General features: G+C 37.7%; 1 long non-coding RNA gene across 1 annotated transcript; it reads left to right on the plus strand.

Annotated features, from left to right (window-relative positions):
• The first annotated feature begins 5,399 nt into the window (after positions 1-5,399).
• On the plus strand, positions 5,400-9,627 carry LOC131227968 (uncharacterized). The gene is made up of 4 exons (XR_009162655.1): positions 5,400-5,678; positions 8,510-8,687; positions 8,866-8,941; positions 9,489-9,627. It is a non-coding gene; the product is annotated as an uncharacterized LOC131227968 (long non-coding RNA).
• Positions 9,628-11,327: the final 1,700 nt, after the last annotated feature.

The following is an 11,327-nucleotide window of genomic DNA, read 5'->3' on the forward strand; positions in this document are numbered from 1 at the left end:
AGACTTTAGACAAAATAGAAGACAATTTGTTCATAGTTGGGATTGACCAGGGTTATACTTGGTGGATCCATCCTGGTGAAGATATCCGTCAGAGAGTTGAGGCCACTGAAGTCTTTGCTGACCCAATTTATCAGATGACGAGGATAAAGATGTTCACGAAATACAAGATATCATAGGGGATGTGTTTAGGGGAACAATTGCAGATACCGATTTTGCAACGACAAGCAGTAGCCAAGATATTCCTCCTATGGGTGATGTCGAATCAGAGAAGTTTAGTAGGTTGTTGAGGGATGCGCAACGTCCACTTTATCCGGGGTCTGAGAACTTCTCCAAGTTGAATTTTCTTACAAGGTTACTTCATTTGAAGATAATAAATCGTTGGAGTAACAAATCGTTCGATATGTTACTTGACTTGTTGAAAGAAGCATTACTGGACGGTGAGACATTGCCTAAGTCTTATTACGAGGTAAAATCCTTGATATGGGACTTGGGCCTTAGTTACATCCCCATACATGCATGTATCAATTTCTGATCATGTCCTCCTCAAACCGGAGCGTAGCAGAAGCATGCAACGTACTTCATTAGTTGTTGCAAATGGACGTTTCGATCCTATCTTCTAGTTTACCTCAAAGTTGTTTCGTATTACAACGAAATATGTGTATTTAATATAGAATGACAACGTGTAATGGAATTTCTAAGGGTTATAGATTAAAGTTTACAGTTTTATTATGTTCTGCTTGCATTATAGTTAATGGTCTAATCATATTTTAATCATCCCTCTAAGCATAAACACAAATGCATTGTACCATTAACACTACTTGTATAATATTTTAGTATATTCCACTTGTATTGACATTGTTTAAATTTATAAGTTCGTAGCTCGTACATATTCAGTGATGACACCAGGTAGGAGACCACGTCATTCGTGCACTGGATCTATCTCTTCTACCCGTAATGCGATGGAGACAACATCGCCGTCACATGTTGCATCACAGGCGTATGATCCCTCGTCGCATATACACCGACCACTGCATGTAAGTCTAGATATATATTTCTTTTAATGACTTTTGTTTATGTTTAAGACTTATATATTTCTTTTGCAACAGCATCGTCGACTCACCGACGAGGACATGGACCCACGCGTGGGTTGCTTTTAGAGTGACTTACGCATGAGAGTAGGGTGATGGTAGAGTTCCCATAAGACTGCATTAGACCTGTTGGGAACAATGTCAGGTCGTTTACATCTGAGGTCGGTGTCTTGTGCCGATCTTTGATCCCCCCACCACCCCCCATTGGGCAGACGTGATAGATGATGTGCGGTAGTTCATCCGTCAGCGCCTTCAGGTAAATTTTAGTAAATTAAAATTTATTTTATAAAAGTTCATTTACAGTTAAGTTATTTTTTAATAAGTTTATTGCCTTAATCTATTATTTACGAAACTGCAGGATAAATTTGACTTAGATTTGAGTATTCTACACATTTCCCATGTCGTCGACGGCATGATCAAGGAGCGGTTCAAGGAGTACCACAGTGAGTTACATAGGCGGTACAAGCAGTGCATGAGCCACGAGGAGGGCACACTGTCCGCACCGCCGCACATGACCCATGATGACTGGCGGATACTCTACGATAGATTTTTGTCTAATTCTTTTCAGGTAATATTTACATATTTACGATATCTTAAAGTAACAATTAAATTCGTAATTAACAACAATGTATTATAAATAATGTGTTCAGAAGAGGAGCAAAATAAATTCTGACAACAGGGGAAAGTTAGAGGTAAACCATGTAACTGGTTCAAAGTCATTTGAACAACTTCGTCATGACATGTTAAGAAATTACTGGTAATTATTAAGTTGATATATTCTTTTCATACATTTATATTAACTCTATTGTCCATTCGATTGCGCAGCGAGATTCCGTCACTGGCTAAGAGCCCGGACCAGTAGACCTGTACAGAGGGACTCACTTTCAGCAAGCGACGGGATCTTCGGTACATCCTAGAGCCAACGAAATTTGGGTAAAAATCCTTACATTGAATTATAATAATGTTATTTGTTATGAAAATTCATATGTTTTCATTACAAGTGGCGATGGACACCTTATGCAGTCAGCCCACTCTCGATGGTACTCAGCGGAGTTAGCCAGAGATCCTAAGTGAGGTGCTTGGTACCCGTTCTGGATATGTGCATGGGTTTGGCCAGGGTGCCAAGCTCATGGCACCCGCTAGAGCTGCCTCCACCCAATCCATCGTCGTTGGCAAGAGCGCCATATGCAGAGTTGATATCGTAGAGAGAGAGGTTCAGCAGCTACGGGTCATCGTCTATGACATCAGAGAGCAGCTGGAGAGGCAGAGTGAGTAGTTGGAGAGGCAGAGGGAGGAGCGGGAGAGGAGGATGGAGGAGCTGACGAGGCAGAGGGAGGAGCAGGAGAGGATGAGGATGGAGGAGCAGGCGAGACAGAGGGAGGAGTAGGAGAGGAGGATGGAGGAGATGCGAATGGAGTATGAGCAACGGATGAAGGAGATGTTTCAAGCTTTCGCTGCACGCTTACCCATCGATGCTCCACCACCTCCACCTTCATCTTTTTGATTTTTTTTATTTATGATGTTAAACTTATATGTATTTATGCATGAATGAATGTGATGTGGATGGATGTAGTTTATGTTTGGATGAATATAGTTTATGTTTGGATGGATTTACATACTTTGGGTTTAAATAGATGTGAATGTGAATATGATGAACATAACAGGTGTATATCAGGAAGAATATGATGAAATATATTATAACAGGTGTATATCAGGAATTTTGCGGTGGAATATTAAAAAAAAAAAAAAATAAGAAGAGACTTTTACCTACGAAATTAGCCACGGTTATTAACTACAAAAATTTTCGTAGGTAAAAGTCTTGTAAATATGTTTACCTACTAAAATATTCGTAGGTAAAAGTTTTGTAAATAAGTTTCGTAAAAGTTTTGTACATATTTTTAGCTACGAAAATAGTCGTAGGTAAAAATTTTGTAAATAATTTTACCTACGAAAATATTCATAGGTAAAAGTTTTGTAAATATTTTTAGCTACGAAAACAGTTGTAGGCAAAAGTTTTGTAAATATTTTTAGCTACGAAAACATTCGTAGGTAAAAGTTTTTCAAATACTTTTAACTATAAAAATATTCGTAGGTGAAAGTTTCGTAAATATTTTCACCCACGAAAATATTCATAGGTAAAAATTTTGTAAATATTTTTAGCTACAAAAATAGTCGTAGGTACAAGTTTTGTAAATATTTTTACCTATGAAAATATTCATAGGTAAAAATTTTGTAAAAATGTTTAGCTACTATAATAGTAGTAGGTACAAGTTTTATAAATATTTTTACCTACGAAAATTTTCGTAGGTAAAAGTTGTGTAAATATGTTTACCTACGAAAAAAAGCGTCGGTAAAAGTTTTTTACTAATTTTTACCAATGAAAAAATTCGTCGGTAAAAGTTTTCTATACCGACGAAAAAAATCTTGGTAAAAGTCTTTTTTACCAACGAAAAAATTCATCGGTAAAAGTCTTACCTTTGTCGACGAAAAGAAAATTTCGTCGGTAAAAGCCTTTTACGTCGGTCTTTTACCGACGAAAATTTTCGTCGGTAAAACTTTTTACCTACAAAAAATCTGGATTTAGCGACGAAAATTTTCGTTGGTAAAAGTGAGTTTTCTTGTAGTGTGGGGTCCACAGCTACATTAGGTGGGATTCCCACCATCTAGATGATGGACAGCGTGGATGTATCATGCATCAAGGTGGGGTCCACATCAGCGTGGCCCACCCATTTTGGATCAAACTGATATTTATTTTTATTTATTTTTTTATCAACAACACCTGCTGCTGGATAGTAGCAGGTCCAGCTAGATATGGCCTGCCTGATCCACATCTGGGCGATCAGGGGAAGGGGTGGACGATGCAGATAAAACCCACATCAAGGTGGGGTCTATGTGGGGTCCACACGGCTGATTGATCAAGCCGATATTTGTATTTCCCCATCATCTAGACCGTCCAACTAGACAGCCAATCCAGCAAGGTGGATAGCAAGGGCGTCCCACTTGTTGGACGGTATGGGTCATCCATAAATGTGCCCAATAGGTGGGCCAGCAATGAGAGAGAGAGAGAGAGAGAGAGAGAGAGAGAGAGAGAGAGAGAGAGAGACATGTGGAGGGGAGGGGCTTCACCTTTATGAGCCCTCCCTTAGAAATACAATACATACATCATCTTGGGTCCCCATTCTTGTGGGCCCACAAATATAAATCAATGTTGGAAATCCCTTTCCCACCGATCAAATGCAAGGTCTAGATGAACTTCTTACAATGGTAATCAAATAAACATCATGATGGGGTCCATGGAGAATGGCCCCATCATGGAATTCATATATGCATCATGGTGGGCCATTGGCCACACTTAGGGTCCAAAGTAGAATCCATACCATCAATCGAAAGGGCCCACTTGGCCCATCACTAAAATTACAATCTAATCCTACAAAACACCCACCGTTAGATCTCCTTCTTGGTTCCTTAGAATGCTAAGCTCCTTGGCTCAACCTTTAATGGTGGAAGATGAAGATTGAAGGGTTGGATTAAGAGTTTTGAGGTAGAAAGTGGGCCACATACTTGGCTAATCTCTCCGTGGAATGCTTGGAAGTTTTCTCTCCTTGGTTGCTTGGGGAATAAGTAGAGAATGAGAATGAGAGGATGGGTTATAAGGGAGATGGGATGGAGTGATGGGCGTGAGTGACATGAGAGTTGACTTTGGGGAGGATTGCTTATCTTGGGGAGAAAGAAAGCATGGGTTGTGATGGGATGTGTACTTGACTTGTACTCAATGAGCAAAGGCTACAGATTATGGGAGGTTTTAGCTACGGATATAAACCGTAGCTATATTACTACGGATTTAATCCATAGCTAAATAACCGTACCACCACGACAAAGGCACATCCGTTAAAAGTTCTATGGGGCCCACCACAATTTTAGTATTTAATCTAAGTCGTCCATCCATTTTGACATTCATTTTAATGCATTAGTCCCAAAAAGTAGATAAATTGAAAGCTCAAGTGGACCACACCATGGGAAACAATGGAGATTAGGTGCCTTTCGTTGATTTCTGGTGTGATCCATATAAACCTTCTATTTGCCAAATTTTTTGGGATAAAGCCCTAAAAAATTATTTTAATTTAATGAATGGCATAGATAAATGACACATATTATGGTGGGCCACACGTAGCCCTAACACATCATGGTCTGTCCTCAAGTGGGCTTCCGCATGCACAAAAAAAAAAAAAAAAACCTAATTTCATTCTCGCGCCCACCTTTCATTCCAATGCCCACAAACATAGCCCTCTCGCTCCTTTCTCTCCATCTTCTCCCCACTTCTCTCTCTCTCTCATTCTCTCTCCATCTCGACTCCCCATCTCTCTCCATCTCAACTCCCCATCTCTCTCAATCTCTCTCCATCTCGACTCCCGACAAAAACAGCCCCATCCTCGACTCCCCATCTCTCTCCCTGCCCATCCTCATTTGGCCGAGCGATGGTCTAAGGCCCTCCCTATCCACGCACCACCTTCATTCCTCTCTCAATCACGACCTCCTCTTCTCTCTCTCTTTGTCTCTGAAGCTCGATTGAATTAGATTCACGAACGCGAGGTATTTCTCTCTCTCTCTCTCTCTCAATCTCAATGTGGACCCTCATTTAGGGATTTGGGGATTTTAGGGCTTACAGATTTGAATGTGGACCCTGAATTTGGGTTTTTCTGATTTTACAAATTGGGGATTTGGGGATTTTAGGATTTTGGGAATCTGAGAATTTTTAGAATTAGGGATTTCACCTTCCAGATTTGAGAGAGCAATTTTGGCCTCTCAAGATAGTTGGAATAGGGCTGAAGGAGTGGCTGCTTTGTGGCATTTGTTTGCTCCCTGTTTGTAATTGTTGTTGATTGCACAGATATGGAGACATATAGATATGGCTTAGGTTTCCTATTCTTTTAACATGCATGCAAGGCTCTCTTTCATCTTCCATAGATTTTATTGCCTCTTTTACTTATTCTTATATTTGTTAGACAGGAAGAAGTATAGCATGACATGACATGTTCACTATAATATGTGATGCTTACTGACCGAGGTTTTCATGTCCCAAAATATGGAGAACATTGATTATTTCTGCCCCAATTACAAGGCAAAGTTTAATTTTGAACTATCAGACACTTAAAAGAGGCAGCCATAAATTAAGTATGTATGTTGACTTCTATTGATCCTTGTATTGTTTTGTAGAAGTTGGTCGATGCCTGCATATGTGGGATTCAATATATTTGCTAGATGTTCTTCTCGAGTTCTTATTTATTTATTTATTTAATTTCTTACTAATAGATGTTTGAACTTGTAAAACAAATCTAATAACAACAATGGGCCATTCGTGCTACCCAACGAGATAACTGTTGTGTTTTGGTGTGGAAGGCACATGCTTTCCGAGTCTCCACTTGTAAGCTTCAAATGTTTCATTTTTTCCCCAAGTTCTGTGAATCCCTTTTGTCTTTTGTACATGACTAAAAAGAAGAATTGTCTGGCTAAAATTGGATGATTAATAAACCTTTCTTCTGATTTTGGGAACAGTTGCACTTGGTGGTTTAAATGCTTCAAGGTAAGTGAACCTTTTTGCATCCTACCCAAAGATCTCGGATTTCCATTAAAGCACCTTTCTTAGAATTCAAATCTACTATATGATGCTTGATTGAAAGAAATGGAATTTTCTTCTTTGGCCTAGCACTATACTATTGGAGCTCAACTTTGGGTAGGCCTTAACACTTTATCAGGTTGGCCCCACTATTCTTGCATTAAAATTTTTGAAAATCTATTCTCATGCAATCATATCTACAGGCCAAGATACTAATCCTGACATGCATAATTTGATTTATACAGTATGTCAAGGCTACACATATCAACAAGGGTGTTGATATTCACAGGCAGCAAGTCATGGCCCACCCGGTCTTTATCGAGGTTGAGAATGTCAGGATGATCATGAGGGCGAACCTCGTGACGCAGGATGGTTAGAGATGGGGCTTGATTTGTTCCTTTGTCATCTTGAATTTTGAAATTTGATTTAATGGGTGTCTTGTTTTGAATCAGATCTGTTGTATATGTTCTCGTCTATACTGCGGGATCTTAATTTCATTGATCACATGAGCGACATTGGATGGAAGGAGTATGCAAATCTTATTATTATTATTGTTATTTATTTATTTATTTCTTTTGAATTTGTTGGGCATTGAAATTGGATTTTTTTTTTTTTTTGGTCCTGTAGATTTCAAAGGGCGAAGCCTATTATCATCGATCTAGGGCTGTATATGTTGAAGAAAGCAGATGTCTTCTAGATTACCCAGAGAAGGACCATCTACATTCAAACTATTTACAGGTGTAGAATGCAATCTTGCCATTGATTTGGATCTTATTTATCCTTCTCTTGAATTTGAGGGTGCATTTAGATGCTTAGTTGTAGTTGGTTGTGAAAATTTAGTTAAACATAGAGGAAAGGACTAAACTGGAGGTGGTTTGTTTCAACACATTGTGATGGCCGGCCCTTAAATGCAATTCCATGTGGTTTGAGTTTGGCTTGAAATAATCTAAATTACTATTTGGGGCTGGATCTTCATTGTGGATGGAAAGGGGTTATTCCAATGATGGTCATTTCAATTTCATTGAATTGAATGATTTCAATTCAATTGAGCATCCAAATGCAGCCTGGTGTGTACGATTTATGTTATTTCAGTCTTTCTTAAACATGGTGTTTCCATACTCAACTAGCTTACCAATCTTGGAAAAAAAAACAACTAGCTTACCCCATTTGCAACAAACGAGCAAACTGAGCAAACTGAAATGAATTCCATGCTCTTGTATTCATCAGAATTTTCTTGTTGGTTTGGAGCTACTAAGTCCTAACTAATAAGAAATTATGACTGTTTCCAATTCATGCGCATAAGCACATTTGGTGGGATGTAGTTAGGCTTGGAAGATTCAAATAAGAAACATGTAACTGCGGACTAGATGAGTTGGATTCATGAATTGAACAAATTGAAGTTGTAAAAAAAAAAAAAAAAAAAAAAGTAATAATGCCCTAAATTGAATGGACTTATTTTGCAAAGTGATATCAGCAAGTTGAATTCTATAGGCATCCCATGAATAATTGCTGACTAATCCCATTTCAAATCACTCATGAAACTAAAAACTATTAGTAATATTTCTATCAATCTGATGTGTACATGCTTTTGTTATTTGTGATGTTAGAAATTTTGACTGTTGAGTTTTGAACAGTGGAGTGTGTTTCAATCTAAATAGAACTGATCACCAATAAATGGTCCTAGGGAATCTAAATAGAATTGATCACCAGCAAGTCATGGTGGACCATGGACGTTATAAAGGTGTTAGATTGGCATCAGTCGAGATCTATCTGTCCCATCAGCTAATTGCGGATCCGTCTTTTACAGTTTGACCACTAGTCTTTCGGTAGCTTAGATTTGCAGCATGGGAGTTCTGAAAGTTCAAATATGACAGATGTTAGATAAGGTTCAAGCCCAGGTTCAAAAGTCACTTGGGGAGTATGTGTAGCATGCACTTCCATACAACAAGATTTTTCTAACCTGACGGTGGTTTTTCCTCCTAGATGTAAGTTCTGCTTCTGCCTCTACTAGTCTATTTGTACAAAACATACAGCTACAGTCCATGCCATTTGGATTTTTTGCTTCTTTTACCAATACAGTTTCTTTTGGCAACATGTATCCAATCACCAATGTAGTATCTAACATGCATTTGAATTTTTAGTTGGAAAATTTTCTTCCTGCAGCTTTGCACACTGAGTAATCGACCTCAGTCCGAGCTCTCCAGTTAGGTGGCAATGTAGCAATTTGTCCTCCATGCTTGTAAGTTTTACCACTTCTTCAAGGAAGATTCAAAAATTAAGCATTCATAGATAAAATTAGCATTCCTAAAACATTTGTGTAACATCTATATAGTCTCTGTGTGGCATGAGGCCCATCCCACCATTTGTGTGGCATCTAATTAACCTATCCAATCTCTGCATCTAATTAACCTATCCAATTGGGTTATTTTTTCTTTTTGATTTGGATGCAGAGATTTCCAGTAAAATCCTTTTTTTATTTGATTTGGTGTTTTAATACTGATTTTGATCTTCTTCTTATTATTATTTTTAAAATTTTTGTTTTATATTTGGATGCAGAGATTCCTTGCGAAAGAAGTTCTTTTTCTCTTTTTTTCTTGTTCCTTCTTTTTTATTTGTTGACTTTGGATTCTTAGTCAACTCACAGATTGGGTTTTGCTTTTCATTGGGGGATTGCTTTTTTTTTTTCCAATTAGATGATTCTGCTTTCGCTCACCTCACACTTCAAATTATTGTTAGATTTGGATGTTTTAATGACCATGGATAAATGGGTCTACTTTTGGTTTCAGGTTTGTAGGAGATTGGTTTAAAGGCTTGTCTACAAAACTTAATGTAAGAACTTAAAACTTGACTCACCTAGAACGTCTGTTAAGTCAAGCTGAGTTTAGTGACTATGGTATTTGTTCTGTTCCATCAAAATTTAGAATCCAGGAATCTTCTTTTTCCAAAAGAGAACTGCTAAAGTGATGATTTGCATGAGGAGAGATTGAGGAGTGATCATCTGCAATTTCAAATGAGCATCATTCATTTGAAAATGGGTTGATGTTTCAAATAAGCATCTGTTGAAGTTTTTTTTTCTTTTTGGTGTTGAACTAGCCGCCCAAGAAGGAAGAAGTGCAACCACTTCAGCTGCTTACAGAAATTGGCACAGGAGCTCACTGAACAGAGGTTTCCTACTCCCCGTATCCTGGCATTCAAAGTTTGTTTTCCTCCAATGTCTCCTTCAAAAAACTGCCAATGGCCTCACTTGTAAAAATTGAAAAATCAATTGTATATAATCTCCTGTATGTCATGCATGTTAACTATTTGATGAAATGTCTCAACAAGGAATGTTTTGTGTGGATTGCATTTGAGTCCCATTTTTTTCTCTACCCATGAGTCGACCCACATGGTTGTATGGTTGGATGCCCTACATTGAAACTTGATGCTGCAGGACATGCCTCAACATTTGAAAGTGAGGCTTCTAAAAGAGTTGGGAGAGCACGATAGAGAACGGATTGTCTGTAAGCACGATATTTTCAGCCTTAGATTGTGTCATGAGTTTCTTGGGTTTGAAACTATTGATATATGGTTTTTTATTTGATTCCTTTGTTGATATACGTGTGGATGTAATCTTTTACATTTTATTTTTAAGTTTATGACTTCCTAGCTATTTATATGATGTTTTTTGTTTTTATGAATGAATATTCCTTTGACGCTGTTTATTGATTTTATAATTTATGTTAGAAACTTCCTTGTGGTTATTTCATTTGATTATGCTAACTTAAATTTGATATGAATGCCAATGAGTTAATTTCAGTTCAATAATAAGTGCTCCAAATGTACTCTTAGAGTTTCCTACATACCTTCACATCTTTGCAATTCAATTTAATAAGTTCTCCACTATCCCTTCATGTTTTCTTTGGATTGCAAAAGAAAATTATTAGAAATGCTAGTGTTTTTATTTTTGAATTCTGTTTTTCATTTCATTTATTTAGATGGAATTTCAAGGCTTTATAGTAATCAACTGCAATTTATTTTCTCTTGTTTGATGCCTATTTGGATGCACCCCGTAATGAGAATGATGTTGGAAATTGGGTGTTTGTTTTGGATGTTGGGTTTGATTTAGTTCAGAGGGGAGTAGTGCATTACTAGTTAGAAAATTATGCTCCATAACCATGGATGTCAAGGAACTCTTACTGAAGCTCAATTCTGTCAAAGAGTCACTGAATCAGGCTAATTCTAATACAAGTTTGTCCATTGAAATGGCCACATTGAGCTTGAGGTGAGTTTGTCTGAAAGAGAACCGTTTGTAGAGAAACATTATGTGATATTGTGTGCATGATATCTATGTTGTAATTATAGTTATCTATAGTAATAATAATTTGTTCATTATAGTGCATTCACAATAGTTATCATTGTGATTATAGTTATTCATTATGTGACAGGTTTTCAGGTGAGATGAACGAGTTTTAAAAGAAAACAGTCTGCTGTTTTGAGAAGCGATTCCCAGGATATATGTGTGTTTCAGGGGCCATCTACACCTTAGAAGCATACAATAGAAGGTAAGGAAAATCCTCGAGTTCCCTTCTTTAAATCATGAAAATGTATTTGTGCTGAATCCCATACATTGGCAATATTAGGCATGC

The sequence above is a fragment of the Magnolia sinica genome, chromosome 15, assembly GCF_029962835.1.
Source record: "Magnolia sinica isolate HGM2019 chromosome 15, MsV1, whole genome shotgun sequence".
Taxonomy (NCBI): Eukaryota; Viridiplantae; Streptophyta; class Magnoliopsida; order Magnoliales; family Magnoliaceae; genus Magnolia; species Magnolia sinica.